Consider the following 12,255-nt stretch of genomic DNA (forward strand, 5'->3'; position numbering starts at 1 on the left):
CCTGGCTCTGCCATAGTCTCCTAAGTGGTTTTCCTATTTCTGCTCTGCCCCCTACAGGTTGTTCTAAACACAGCAGCCAGAGTAGTCCTGGTAAATCCGAACGTGTCACTTTTCTGTGTAGAACCTTCTAATGACTTCCTGTCTTACTCAGAAAGAAATCTAAAATCCTTACCATGGTCTACAAGGCCCTGCATAAGTTGAGCACCGATTTCTCCGTGATCCCATATCCTACTTCTCTCACGTTTACTACCCCACTCCAGCCTCACTCACTCCACTCCACACCTTGCAAAATACCCCACCTCAGAGCTTTTGCAGCTGCTATATCCTCTGCCTGGAACATTCTTCCCCCAGATAGCTGCAAATGTGGCTCCTTCACTTCCTTTTGGATCCTGCTCAAATGCCACCCACTTAAAGAGGCTTTTCTTGGACCCCATTCCCACCATCCCCAGCCCCCTTACCATCTTTTGTTTTTCTCTGAGGCAATGAACATTACCTGAAATCTTATATGTTTACTTACTTTATATGTGTTTTTCCCACTAGAACATATGATCTAGGGTCCACGTATAGCAGGTGTGCTACACATGCTTGTGGAGCAAATGAACATATGGGGTCAGCAGTGCACGGGCAGCAGAAGGTTGCTTCTTCCTTAGTCATTTCAGGAGGACCCATGTATTGATCTCTGTTGTGGGTCCAATTTGGAAACAGACTCTTTTGTTTCTTGCTTCTAGGAGCTCCCTTGAGTTCAATTTATGAAATATTCATAGGCGTCTACTGTGTTAGTGATCCAGTACGGCAGATATTGGAAGATAAGCTATAGAGCGGATTTTGTCCTTTTCTTTCTTTGCAAGTGTGACCATTCGGGTGTTGTGCAAAAGGCCAGGGAAAGAGTGGCTTCACTCTGCATGGGGTATGGCCTGTTAAGAAAGAGAGGAGGGTACGAAGAGAGGCTGCCCCATTACAGGTTATAGTGGGTTTGTTTGCCCTCTTATTCTCTGTGGAGCAGGGTCTCATTCCTTGCTGGTCTGCTTAAGAAACAGTTTGAGGCTGGGCACGGTGACTCATGCCTGTAATCCTAGCACTTTGGGAGGGCAAAAAAAGCACTTTGGGAGGTGACCTTTGGATCACCTGAGGTCAGACATGGTGAAACCCTGAATCTACTAAAAATACAAAAATTGGCCAGGCACAGTGGCTCATGCCTGTAATCCCAGTACTTACAGGGAGGCCAAGGCGGGCAGATCACTTGAGTTCGGGAGTTCAGGCCCGGCCTAACCAACACGGTGAAACACCATCTCTACTAAAAATACAAAATTAGCCGGGTATGGTGGCACATGTCTGTAATCCAGCTACTAGGGAGGCTGAGGCAGGAGACTCATTTGAACCCAGGAGGCAGAGGTTGCAGTGAGCCAAGATCACACCATTGCGCTCCACTCCCCGCCCCATCAAAAAAAGAAAATACAAAAATTAGCCAGGCATGGGGGCATGTGCCTGTAATCCCAGCTACTTGGGAAGCTGAGGCAGGAGAACTGCTTGAACCAGGGAGGCAGAGGTTGCAGTGAGCCGAGATAGTGCCACTGTACTCCAGCCTGGGTGACAGAGCAAGACTCCATCTCAAAAAAAAAAAAAAAAAGAAAGAAAGAAAAGAGAAGAAAAAAGAAGCAGTTTGAACCAGTTCTTATTTGATGGAGGATGGGGAAAGATGCGATGGGTTGGGGGGAGCTGGCCTAAAGTCTGGTGGAGAAGGAGGGGCGGCTGGCCCCAGCTGGAGGGAAAGGTAGCTGAGAAAAGCTGGGACCGAGCAGGAGATAAATGACCTGAAAAGATTGCTCCATTATCCTTCCGTGCTCTGGGCAAAATGCAAAAGGTCACGCTTGGTTATTTTCCCCGACTCCTCCTCACAGGGCCACTTAGACACTGCTCTGACATTTACAGCCGCAGAGGATCAGAGGCCTCTTCTGAGGCCTGGCTTGAGATTTCCACATTGGGAAAGTTCCAATTTCTTTATTTCTTTGGATGAAGCTGCTTGTTGCATCCCTCATAATTCTTCCTTTTCTTGACTCTTCCCTTCAGTTCAAGAGGGAGAGCCAAGAGCAGTGGTTCTCAAACTTGAAAGTGGACAAGAACCACTAAAAGGCTTGTTAAAACAAGTTTGGGCTGGGTGCAGTGGCTCACACCTGTGGCTCCCAACACTTTGGCAAGCCAAGGTGGGTGGATCACTTGAGCCCAGGAGTTTGAGACCAGCCTGGGCAACACAGCGAAACCCTGTCTCTACTAAAAATACCAGAAGATTACCCAGGCATGCCTACAGTCACAGCTGCTCTGGAGGCTGAGGTGGGAGGATCAGCTGAGCCCAGAAGGTCGAGGCTGCAGTGAGCTGTGTTCATGCCATTGCACTTCAGCCTGGGCAACAGAGTGAGACTGTCTCAAAAACAAACAAAAAAACAAGTTTGCCTGCTGCCACACCCAGAGTTTCCAATTCAGTAGGTCTGGCGTAATCCTGAGAACTCACATTTCTAGCAAGTTTCCAGCTGATACGGATGCTGATACTGCTGGTCCCAACCACATTGGGAGAACCACTGGCCTAGAGCAGCTAGTTTGGGTCAAAAGGTGTCCCTCATTGATCTTTAGTCCTTTTCCCCAACTCCCCAACCAAGGGAAGTCGGCTTGAGTTATCACAAGAGTCATCCAAATTTGATGTCAAGGACTTCTTGACCATCGGGGTTATAGGTCAAGGCAGTCCACAAAATCCCCTTCCCTCTAAATCTTTGAGAATCTCTTCCATTCCCATATGCCTGGGTGAGTGAGGATCTGTTCTCCCCTGCCCCGCCCTGGACAGGGAATTCCAGGGACTTGAGAATGGCAGCAAGTATGGCAGGTGGAGGATGGGAGGACAACAGATGCCTAGTAAGCAGGGGGAACCCCTCCCCTCCTACATTCTCTTTCTTTGAGATTAAAATATTTGTTTCTTCCTGGGAGCTGCTCAAGCCCATATCTGGGAAAGCATTTATGCTTAATGTCCTCAACTCATTAGCAGCCCGGCATGGGGCTCTACTAATCAGGGTTCTTAATGGCAGCGCCTCCGTGAAGAGTGAGGCTGTGAGTGACTGCACCTGCTTCCTAGCCTCAGCTGGAGAGGAAGTGTCTAGACAAGACCAGAGCCCAGGTAGGCTCAGTGGAGGCTGAGAATAATTCATGCTGGCTTAGGAGGTTGATCTGACCTAATGATAACCTGTCCTTCCACCTCCAGTTTGGTAGGTGTGCAGAGTAGGCCCCCTGGTCACTTTGGCTGAAGTAGCAACATCCCCTATTCCTACTCAGCCTCCTCTTGTCTCCTCACATTACAGAACATTGGCCTCCTTTGGAGCGTATTCCTCTCCCAGCATCCAGCATTTATCGAGCACCTCCATGTGCAAAGGATTCTCTCCCATACCAGCTGCTTTCCATTTCAAAATCCACAAACTTCAGTCTGTCACCAAATAGGTGGTGAGGGCCTTTGGCCTGGAATCTAGGGGAAACCTGGGGATCCTTTAGTGCTAAGACTGGTGGGCTGCAACTTCTCTTGATAAGCTGGGTTCTTTGGCTTTGATCTGCAAAGGGAGCATCTGGAGAGCCTCATTTAAGAGTAACCAGATGATAGTGTAAGGATCAAGCCCAAAGTATTTGTTTCTTGCTTCTCTTGACATGATGTGTGGCCCCTGCTGCAGACTAAGTGTCCCCCACTAAATTTGTATGTTGAAACCCTACCCCTCAATGTGATGATATTAGGAGGAGGGGGCTTTTCGAGGTAATGAGGATTACATGAGGTCATAAGGGTGGAGCCCTCATGAATGAGATTAGTGCCATCATTCATGAATGGGGCTAGGCATGGTGGCTTCCACCTGTGATCCCAGCATTTCAGGAGCCCGACAGGAGGATGGCTTGAGGCCAGGTGTTGGAGGCTGCAGTGAGCTATTTGTGCTACTGCACTCCAGCCAGGGTGACAGAGCAAGACCTGCTCTCTAAAACCAGAGTCCTGAGAGCGTGCTGCCTCTTGCTTGCCTCCTCTCTCTGTGCACAGCCAGCTGAGGATGTAATGAGAAGCTGGCCATCTGAAGGAAGAAGAAGGCCCCTCCCAGAACTTGGATTTCCAGCCTCCAGAACTGTGAGAAATAAATTTCTGGCCAGGTGCAGTGGCTCACGTCTGTAGTCCCAACATTTTGGGAGGCTGAGGCAGGCAGATCACTTGGAGTTCAAGACCAGCCTGGCCAACATGAGGAAACCCTGTATCTACTAAAACTACAAAAATTAGCCGGAGATGGTGGCGCACACCTGTAATCCCAGCTACTTAGGAGGCTGAGGCAGGAGAATTGCTTGAACCTGGGGGTACAGTGAGCTGAGATAGTGCTACTGCATTCTAGCCTGGGCCACGGAGTGAGACTCTGTCTCAAAAGAAAAGAAAGAAAGAAATTTCTGTTGTTTATAAGTCACTTAGTTTATGGTATTTTGTTATAGCAGCCTGAACTGACTAAGGCAGCTCCGCTAGATGACCAAAACTGCTGCAGCTCTTCAGACTCTGGAAAGGAAGTTATCCCATTCCACCCCCACTCAGCAAAACACTTGAGAGAGCAGGTGAGTTTCTGCTTCAGAGAAACGTGGAGTCATGCTTTAAAAAGGACTATAGAGAAAACAAACAGGCTGGGCGCAGTGGCTTGCATCTGTAACATAACAATTTGGGAGGCCGAGGCAGGCAGATCACTTGAGCCCACGAGTTTGAGACCAGCCTGGCCAACATAGTGAAACCCTGTCTCTACAAAAAATACAAAAATCAGCTGGGCGTGGTAGTGCACACCTAAAATTTCAGCTACTTGGGAGGCTGAGGCAGGAGAATTGCTTGAATCCAGAAGGGGGAGGTTGCAGTGAGCCGAGATTGTGCCACTGCACTCCAGCCAGGCTGGGCAGCAGAGTGAGACTCCATCTCAAAAACAAAAAATGAACCAACAGGCTGGGCGCAGTGGCTTGTACCCTTAATCCCAGCACTTTGGGAGGCTGAGGCTTGTGCTCAGGAGTTCTAGATCAGGCTGGGCAGCATGAAAAAACTCATTTCTACAAAAAAATACAGAATTAGCTGGGTGTGGTGGCACACACCTGTGGTCCCAGCTACTTGGGAAGCTGAAGCACGAGGATCACTTGAGCCCAGGAGGTGGAGATTGCAAACAGCAGAAGAGACATGGAAACCACCCAGTGCCAGTCACTGGTTCCTGCTCATTCTCCCCTTGTTTATGGTAACTTTTCAGGGCCTAGAAGAGGTAGAGCACCTCTATGGGGGACACCCACACTAAGCCACCTCTGTCATCAGAGCCACAGGGCTGGACAGTGCTGACTTTTGTCCTTCTAGGAGGGGAAAGCCTATATGGACACCTTTATTCCAGGCCACCAACAAGCCCACTGCTTGTCCAAGAGCTCAGGGGCCTCCTTTCTCCTGCTTTTTCCATTCTGGCTCCTCAGCCTCAGGTCTGAGCCATGGGAAACCCTCTCCAATCTGCTGGAACAGAACATCACTAACTGCTCCTGTTGTGGTCTGGGCCGCCAGCTCCCCAGCCTGCTGTTGCTACTGGAAGAAGTCTATGATGTCAGCAAAGCATCTCTCCCCATGCCAGTCTCTTTGTAGGGGGAGGGTGCCCATTTGGAAAGAATCGTATCTAAAACAGACAATTCAGAGCGATAGGGAGAATGGAGGAAGCGAGAAATGCCAACTGGGTAAAGCCGTGCTTCAGCCAGGCCCCACTATGCCCACGCTTTTCCCAAGGCCCAGCCTCCCCACATGGCCGGTTCGGGCCCATCTGCCCAGTTCTCTTCTCCTCGCCTGCTCCTGGGCCCTGTCAAAATGCCAGCTCTTCCCTTCTCTGTCCCCTCTGCCTTCCAGGCCCCACCTGGCCCATCCCCAAGATGTACAAACCTCCCAGCTGGAGGCTGGCTTAGCAGCAGGCAGGGTAAGCTGGGCCGGGGCTAGAACAGTAGGTCTGAGCTGATGAACCTGTGTTCCAGAGCCAAGGGTAGATGGGAACATGAAGCAATTGAAATGTCACCTGCTTCCTGTCCCCCTTTCCTACCAGGACGTGATCTCTCTATAGGCAGACTTTGGAGATGGAAGACCTGTGCTTGACTCAGATCCGTCTCTTTCTAGCAGCTAGCTGTGTACAATTTGGCCCCTCTAAGTCTCCATTTCCTCCTTGTAAAATGAGGGCAGTAATTAGGGTAATTTGAGAAGGAATGGTAAGCTGGTAACTGGGGTATAGCTCTTAGCTTTTAGTTATGCTCATACCCTGCCCTTTGGGTCACCCTGGGTGCTGGTCACACAGGAGATGCTCTCTTGGCTGCTAGGGGGGCTGGGATGCCCCAGGAGGCAGCTCCCACCTTGCCAAGGAGCAGGCAGAGCCCTGAAGCCTCCAGGAATGGGTGGAAAAGCCTCTATCTGTGTTGTCCAAGGGAGAGGGAGGACAAGAACTTAGGCGAGAAGAGGTACCGTGGGTGGTAGGGGTGGGTGGGGGTGGGCTGGGGTCTCATTTCCATAGTTTTGTCCCAGAAGAATGTGCCGGGTATTTTTCCTGCCTGGCCCTGGCCAGGTTTGAAGGAGTAATCCCTGCTGGAGATTGATGTCACAGACTCACCTTCCCCTCCCCAGCCTCATCCTTGGTGATTTAAAGAAATTATTTGGACATCGGAGTTAATGGAAGTAGGTTGCTAGTGTGTGGGCGAATCCATCACTGTCTCCCAGCATTCCAAGAGTGGATCTGTCTTTCAGGGTGAGGTATCCTAGAGCGACTTTCCAAGGTCTGAGAAAGAGAGTCTATCTTGGGAGGACAGGGTGGCGGCCAGCCTGGGCAGGGATTTTAGAAAGCTGCGGTGACTGCACACTGGTTCTAGGGCCTGGCTGGAGGGCATTCTCTTTTGTTTCTTTACATATGGGGGAAGGGAGGCAGAGGGTGTTGGCATGGATGATGCTGCTTCTCTACCCCAGTCCCTGGCTGTCTCCTGCCCCAGGAAATAGATAGCAAATAGATGGGCACATCCCCGAGAGGGCTGTTTTTGCAGCTGTCAGTGGCAGTGATGAAAGAGGTGGAGTTGAGGGGAGAAGCGGGTGCTGTTTGATGGAGCAGTGCTATGGGGAGAGAGGACTAGCTCGCCTTCCTTCCACTCCCTCATTCTCTCAGCTCAGCGCTTCCTGGAGGTAGCATTCTGGGAGGGAGCTGCTTTGAAAGCACAAAGAACTAGTGCTGGAAGACTGGCAGGTGGGGAGATGTGAGGCAGAGAGATAATTATGCAGGTGGGGGCGGACTGCCCCCTGGAACTCCACACACAGCCAGGCCTTCCCCACAGCCTAAGTATGTGTTGTGCATGTGTATGTGTGTGTCCACGCCTACACGTAGTGTGAGTGCGGGCTTGCAGCTATGAAATGTTGACAGGGAGAGAGACTAGGGACAATGCCGAAGCCATTCTCCGGTCAGGTGGCTCCTCTCAGATACTTGCTCGGGTCTTCCTCAGTCCTCTCTCCTTGCTTTGTCTTTCTCCTCCTCGGTTTCTCAGCATTCCTTTTGCTTTCCCCCTCCCTCTCTTCTAGCTGCCACTGTTTAGGATGCAGCAAGATGGATTTAAATCAGACTGAAGATTCAATGTGAACGCTATATGGCAAATAAATAAATAAAATTTTGAAGAATAAACTAGGAAAGGGGAGCAGCGATGGTCCAGGAGAGAAGGCAGCCCCTGAGGGTGAGCTGCGGAATCCCGTAGGTCACGGAGTGTTAGAACTGAGCACCTGAGGAGTCTGTGGGGCTCTTCTGCACCTGCACACAGGAAGCTGGAGGTCCTTTGGGAAATATGTCCCATTGGCTCCGGGGAGAGTTGCTGGGGAGAAGCAGCGTTTCCCCCTTGTGCTTCCCATGGCTGGCTGATCCCCCCACAGCACACTCATAACCCTGAGATAATTGACCATCTCAGCCCTTTCTTTCTTAGGCTCAGAGGAAGAGGCTGGCCTTGCTACACAGACCATGACTTTTCTCCTGAAGCTGGGGACATCTGCAGGCTGGACGGCCCTCCAGAGCTCTGGGCATGTTCCCAGAGGCCGGGCTGCCAGGTCGATTGAACTCTAGACATTCTCCTCCTTGGTCCCTGATTCTACCCCCCTCCCCACGTCCAGGGAAGTCCAGCTCTGATTCAGGCTGTGGAAGTATCAGGGGGGCAGCCTGAAGTGAGGACCCTTCTGGTGGGGCCTTCTCCTGCAGCCGCTACCTTTGGGCATTGTGATTAGAATCTATACCTTAATAATTCTTTCTCCCCACCCCCACAGTGGTTTCAGCCAAACCAGACAGAAGGGGGCGCTCCTGAGTCATCTGAGAAGAGGATTCTGGGCTGATGTCTTAGCCGTGGCTCAAGGAACATCAGAAATTTTGTCTGTCCATCCATCAGTCTGAAGGTGAGTGGGGCTGGGCGTGGTGGCTCACATCTGTAATCCCAGCACTTTGGAAGGCCAAGGCAGGAGGATCACTTGAGCTCAAGAGCTCAAGACCAGCCCGGGCAACATAGTGAGACTCTCTCTCTCTCTGTCTCTCTCTCTCTCTCTCCCTCTCTTTCTCTCTGATTTTTTAGACGGAGCCTCGCTCTGTCACCCAGGCTGGAGTGCAGTGGTGCAATCTTGGCTCGCCTGCAACGCCTACCTCCTGGTTCAAGCAATTCTCCTGCCTTAGCCTTCTGAGTAGTTGGGATTACAGGCGCATGCCACCACACCTGGCTAATTTTTATATTTTTAGTGCAGACGGGGTTTCACCATGTTGGTCAGGCTGGTCTCGAACTCTTGACCTCATGATCAGCCCACCTGGGCCTCCCAAAGTGCTGGGATTACAGGCATGAGCCACTGTACCTGGCTGAGATCTTGTCTCTGTATTAAAAAAAAAAAAAAAAAAATGCAAATCAACAGAAGAAATAAAGAAAAAAAGGAAAAAAAAAGAAAAGAAAAAGGTGAATGGGGCAGACCTTTTAGCTTTTCTTCCTTCCTCCCTCCCCCCAACCTCTCTCTGTTTCTTTCTCTTTCTTTCTTTTCTTTCTTTCTCTCTCTCTCTCTTTCCCTTCCTCCCTCCCCTCCCTCCTCCCTCCCTCCCTTCCTTCCTTCTAGATAGTGTCTCACTATGTCACCCAGGCCAAAATGCAGTGGCATGATCATGGCTCACTGCAGCCTCAAACTCCTGGGCTCAAGCCATCCCCTCACCTTAGCCTCCCTAATAACTAGGATTGTAAACATGCGCTACCACACCTGGTTAATTTTTACATTTTTATTTGTAGAGATGGGGTCTGTGTTGCCCAAGTGGTCTTAAACTCCTAGTCTCGAGCAATCCTCCTGCCTCAGCCTCCCAAAGTGCTGGGATTACAGGTGTAAGTCACGGCACCCAGCCCCATTCACCTTCAAACTGACAGATGGACAGACATTTTTTTTTTCTAGCAGGACCAGATAGAGACTTGGAGGAAACACTTTTATGACTTGTCCAGAGACTCCCTGGGCTGGAAGGAATCTGGCTTCTGCCTCTGGGAGATCAGCAAGTAGGGCAAGTCTCCATCTGGGGCCATGGCCAAGGCTGGCTGGGTCCCAGGCTGGGGACACTGTAACCCCTGACCCTTTGCCAGCCCCCAGCAGCTCACCCTGGGCTGGCTGTCTTGGAAGAGCTGAATGTCCCAATTTTCTTCAGGATTTTTTCTTAGGTTAATCTGTGTTGCTATTGCCCATGACCTGCTCACCACCTTCTGAAAAAAAAATGGCTTTCTCTCTTTCTCCCAGATCTCACAGTCCTCTGTGACTGTTCCTGACCCCATCAGATGGGGGGCCTGAGCCCGGAGTGCTGAGCTGGTCGGTAGGGTGCAGCACATTCCTCATCTGGAGCTGACACCTTTAGGACTTTCTTCCCAGTTGTCTTCTTCGGGCTTCCTCCTCCGCACCCTGTCACGCCGAAGCCTCTCACACTCAGGAGTTTCTCCTTCCAGTAAGAAGGCCTGCGTATGTATTGGCTTAGGGGAATGGGAGGTGAGGGTATGATGCCTGTATCAGCTTACACAGCCCCAGAAAAAAAGACTGGCTTTTTGGCTTCTAGTACCTCCAACTTCTCTCTGTCCAAAGGATGGGGGGCAATCCCGGGTATGGTGGCTGGTGTGCAGGATGAGACCTCTAGACTGCAGACAAAGGCATTGCCAGCAGAGCTGAGGGCACAGGCCCAAGTCTGGAGTCAGTGGACTTGTACTGGGGGAGGACATGCAAAAGTCATCCTCAGATCTGTTCCCCCTAGAGCAAACTTGTCCAACCCACGGCCTGAGGAGTACATGTGGCCCAGGACAGCTTTGAATGCGGCCTGACGCAAATTTGTAAACTTTCTTAAAACATGAGATACTTTTGCGATATATATATTTTTAGTTCACAGCTGTCAGTGTTAGTGGGTTTTTGTTGCTGTTGTTTGGAGGAAGTCTTGCTCTCTCAGGCTGGAGTGCAGTAGTGCGATCTCCGCTCACTGCAACCTCCCCGTCTCCCAGTTCCAGCGATTCTCATCCCTTAGCCACCCGAGTAGCTGGGATTATAGGCTCGAGCCACCATGTCAGCTAATTTTTGTATTTTTGTAGAGACAGGGTTTCGCCATGTTAGCCAGGCTGGTCTTGAACTTCTGACCTTGTGATCCACCCTCCTTGGCCTCCCAAAGTGCTGGGATTACGAGCATGAGCCACTGCGCCTGGCCCATGTTAGTGTATTTTATGTGTAGCCCAAGACAGTTCTTCTTCCAATGTAGCCCAGGGGAGCCAAAAGATTAGATATCCCTACTTAGAGTCTGGCTCTGCAGAAACTCCCAGGCTTCAGGAATCTACCTCATCCCACAGGGCCACAGGGTTGCCTTGGGGGTGTGGTGGGGTTGCCCTACCCTCTTTAAATGCCCTAAGGGTCCTGACAGTTACAGACGGATACCCAGCCTCAGCTCCAGCCCAGCCCTACTGAAGCATTAGCTCTGGAGTGCTCTAGGGCAGTAGCGGGTAGGGAAGGGGTCTTCTCTGATTGAAAATCTGAAGAGAAGAAAATTGTGTGGGCCCGCCAGATGCAGTGGCTCATGCCTGTGATCCCAGCACTTTGGGAAGCTAAGGTGGGTGGATCACCTGAGATCAGGAGTTTGAGACCAGCCTGACCAATATGGAGAAACCCCATCTCTACTAAAAATGCCTAATTAGTTGGGTGTGGTGGTGCATGCCTGTAATCCCAGGTACTGGGGAGGCTAAGGGAGGAGAATTGCTTGAACCGGGGAGGCAGAGGTTGTGGTGAGCCGAGATTGTGCCATTGCACTCCAGCCTGGGCAACAATAGTAAAACTCCGTCAAAAAAAAAAAAAAAAGGAAAATTGTGTGGGCCTGTAGCCTTTTCTTTGTGTCTCTCAGCTCTTTCCCCAAGGACGTTTTCCCTGAGGTTTCATCTAAATCCTCCCAGCTGTGGTTCTAGCCCATTCTTTAGCTCGTGGCACACACTGCAGACCTCTGAGACACCCGCCTGTGCAACCTCTGTGGGAATGGACCAGTAAGGTGCAGATCTGTGAAAAGAGCCAAGGATGAGGAAACTGTATCAGTTCAAAGCCCATCACAAATCAGCCTCTTCATCCCTCTCAAAGGTCAAAAGCATGATGGGGCCTGGAGGAGTGTTGGCATTCAGGGAAGAAGGCAGTGAGGATTTGGGAACAGTCCACCCTCCTCAGTCACATCTCAGATCTCCTTGCTGAAATAAGGTCTCAGCTGGGCCGACAGAAAACGAGGAACCTAGGCACCTGTAAGAGGTGCCAGGCCTTATCCATTCTCCCGTGTGTTCTTCCACCCCAAGCCCGACACCAGCCCTCTGTATAGGGGCAAAATTTTGTCCATTCTAAATGACCGTTTCCTCCTTTTCTCCAAGACACTGGGCATTAGCTGGATATCAGCCTGTTCAGGGGACCTCAGGCTTGAGACAGAAATGAGGAAGGACGGAGGTCAAAGGCTCCTTCCTGGTAGGAGCGGGGAAGGAATGACTTCCCCAGAGGGCAGGGAAGGAGAAAAAAAGAAGAATGGTTTCCCCCACTATAGCTCCAGAAACCTCATTTTCATGGCCCCTACTACTTAGGGAACTGGGAATTTGTGCCAGTTGGTGGTGGCTCCCCAGTAGGCAATCTGAAGGCCTGGGGTGGGGGTAACGAGGGGAGTGTAGGGATCACTCCTATTCATTGATGCTTCCCACGGCTAA

At 50.8% G+C, this 12,255-nt stretch overlaps 1 long non-coding RNA gene across 1 annotated transcript; it reads left to right on the forward strand.

The window, feature by feature from the left end:
- The first annotated feature begins 4,487 nt into the window (after nt 1-4,487).
- LOC116531556 lies at nt 4,488-10,497 on the forward strand. Its single transcript, XR_004260476.1, has 3 exons — nt 4,488-4,605; nt 8,321-8,446; nt 9,800-10,497. It is a non-coding gene; the product is annotated as an uncharacterized LOC116531556 (long non-coding RNA).
- Nucleotides 10,498-12,255: the final 1,758 nt, after the last annotated feature.

The sequence above is a fragment of the Sapajus apella genome, unplaced genomic scaffold (genome assembly GCF_009761245.1).
Source record: "Sapajus apella isolate SASKATOON/1434 unplaced genomic scaffold, GSC_monkey_1.0 scaffold71, whole genome shotgun sequence".
In the NCBI taxonomy this organism is placed as follows: Eukaryota; Metazoa; Chordata; class Mammalia; order Primates; family Cebidae; genus Sapajus; species Sapajus apella.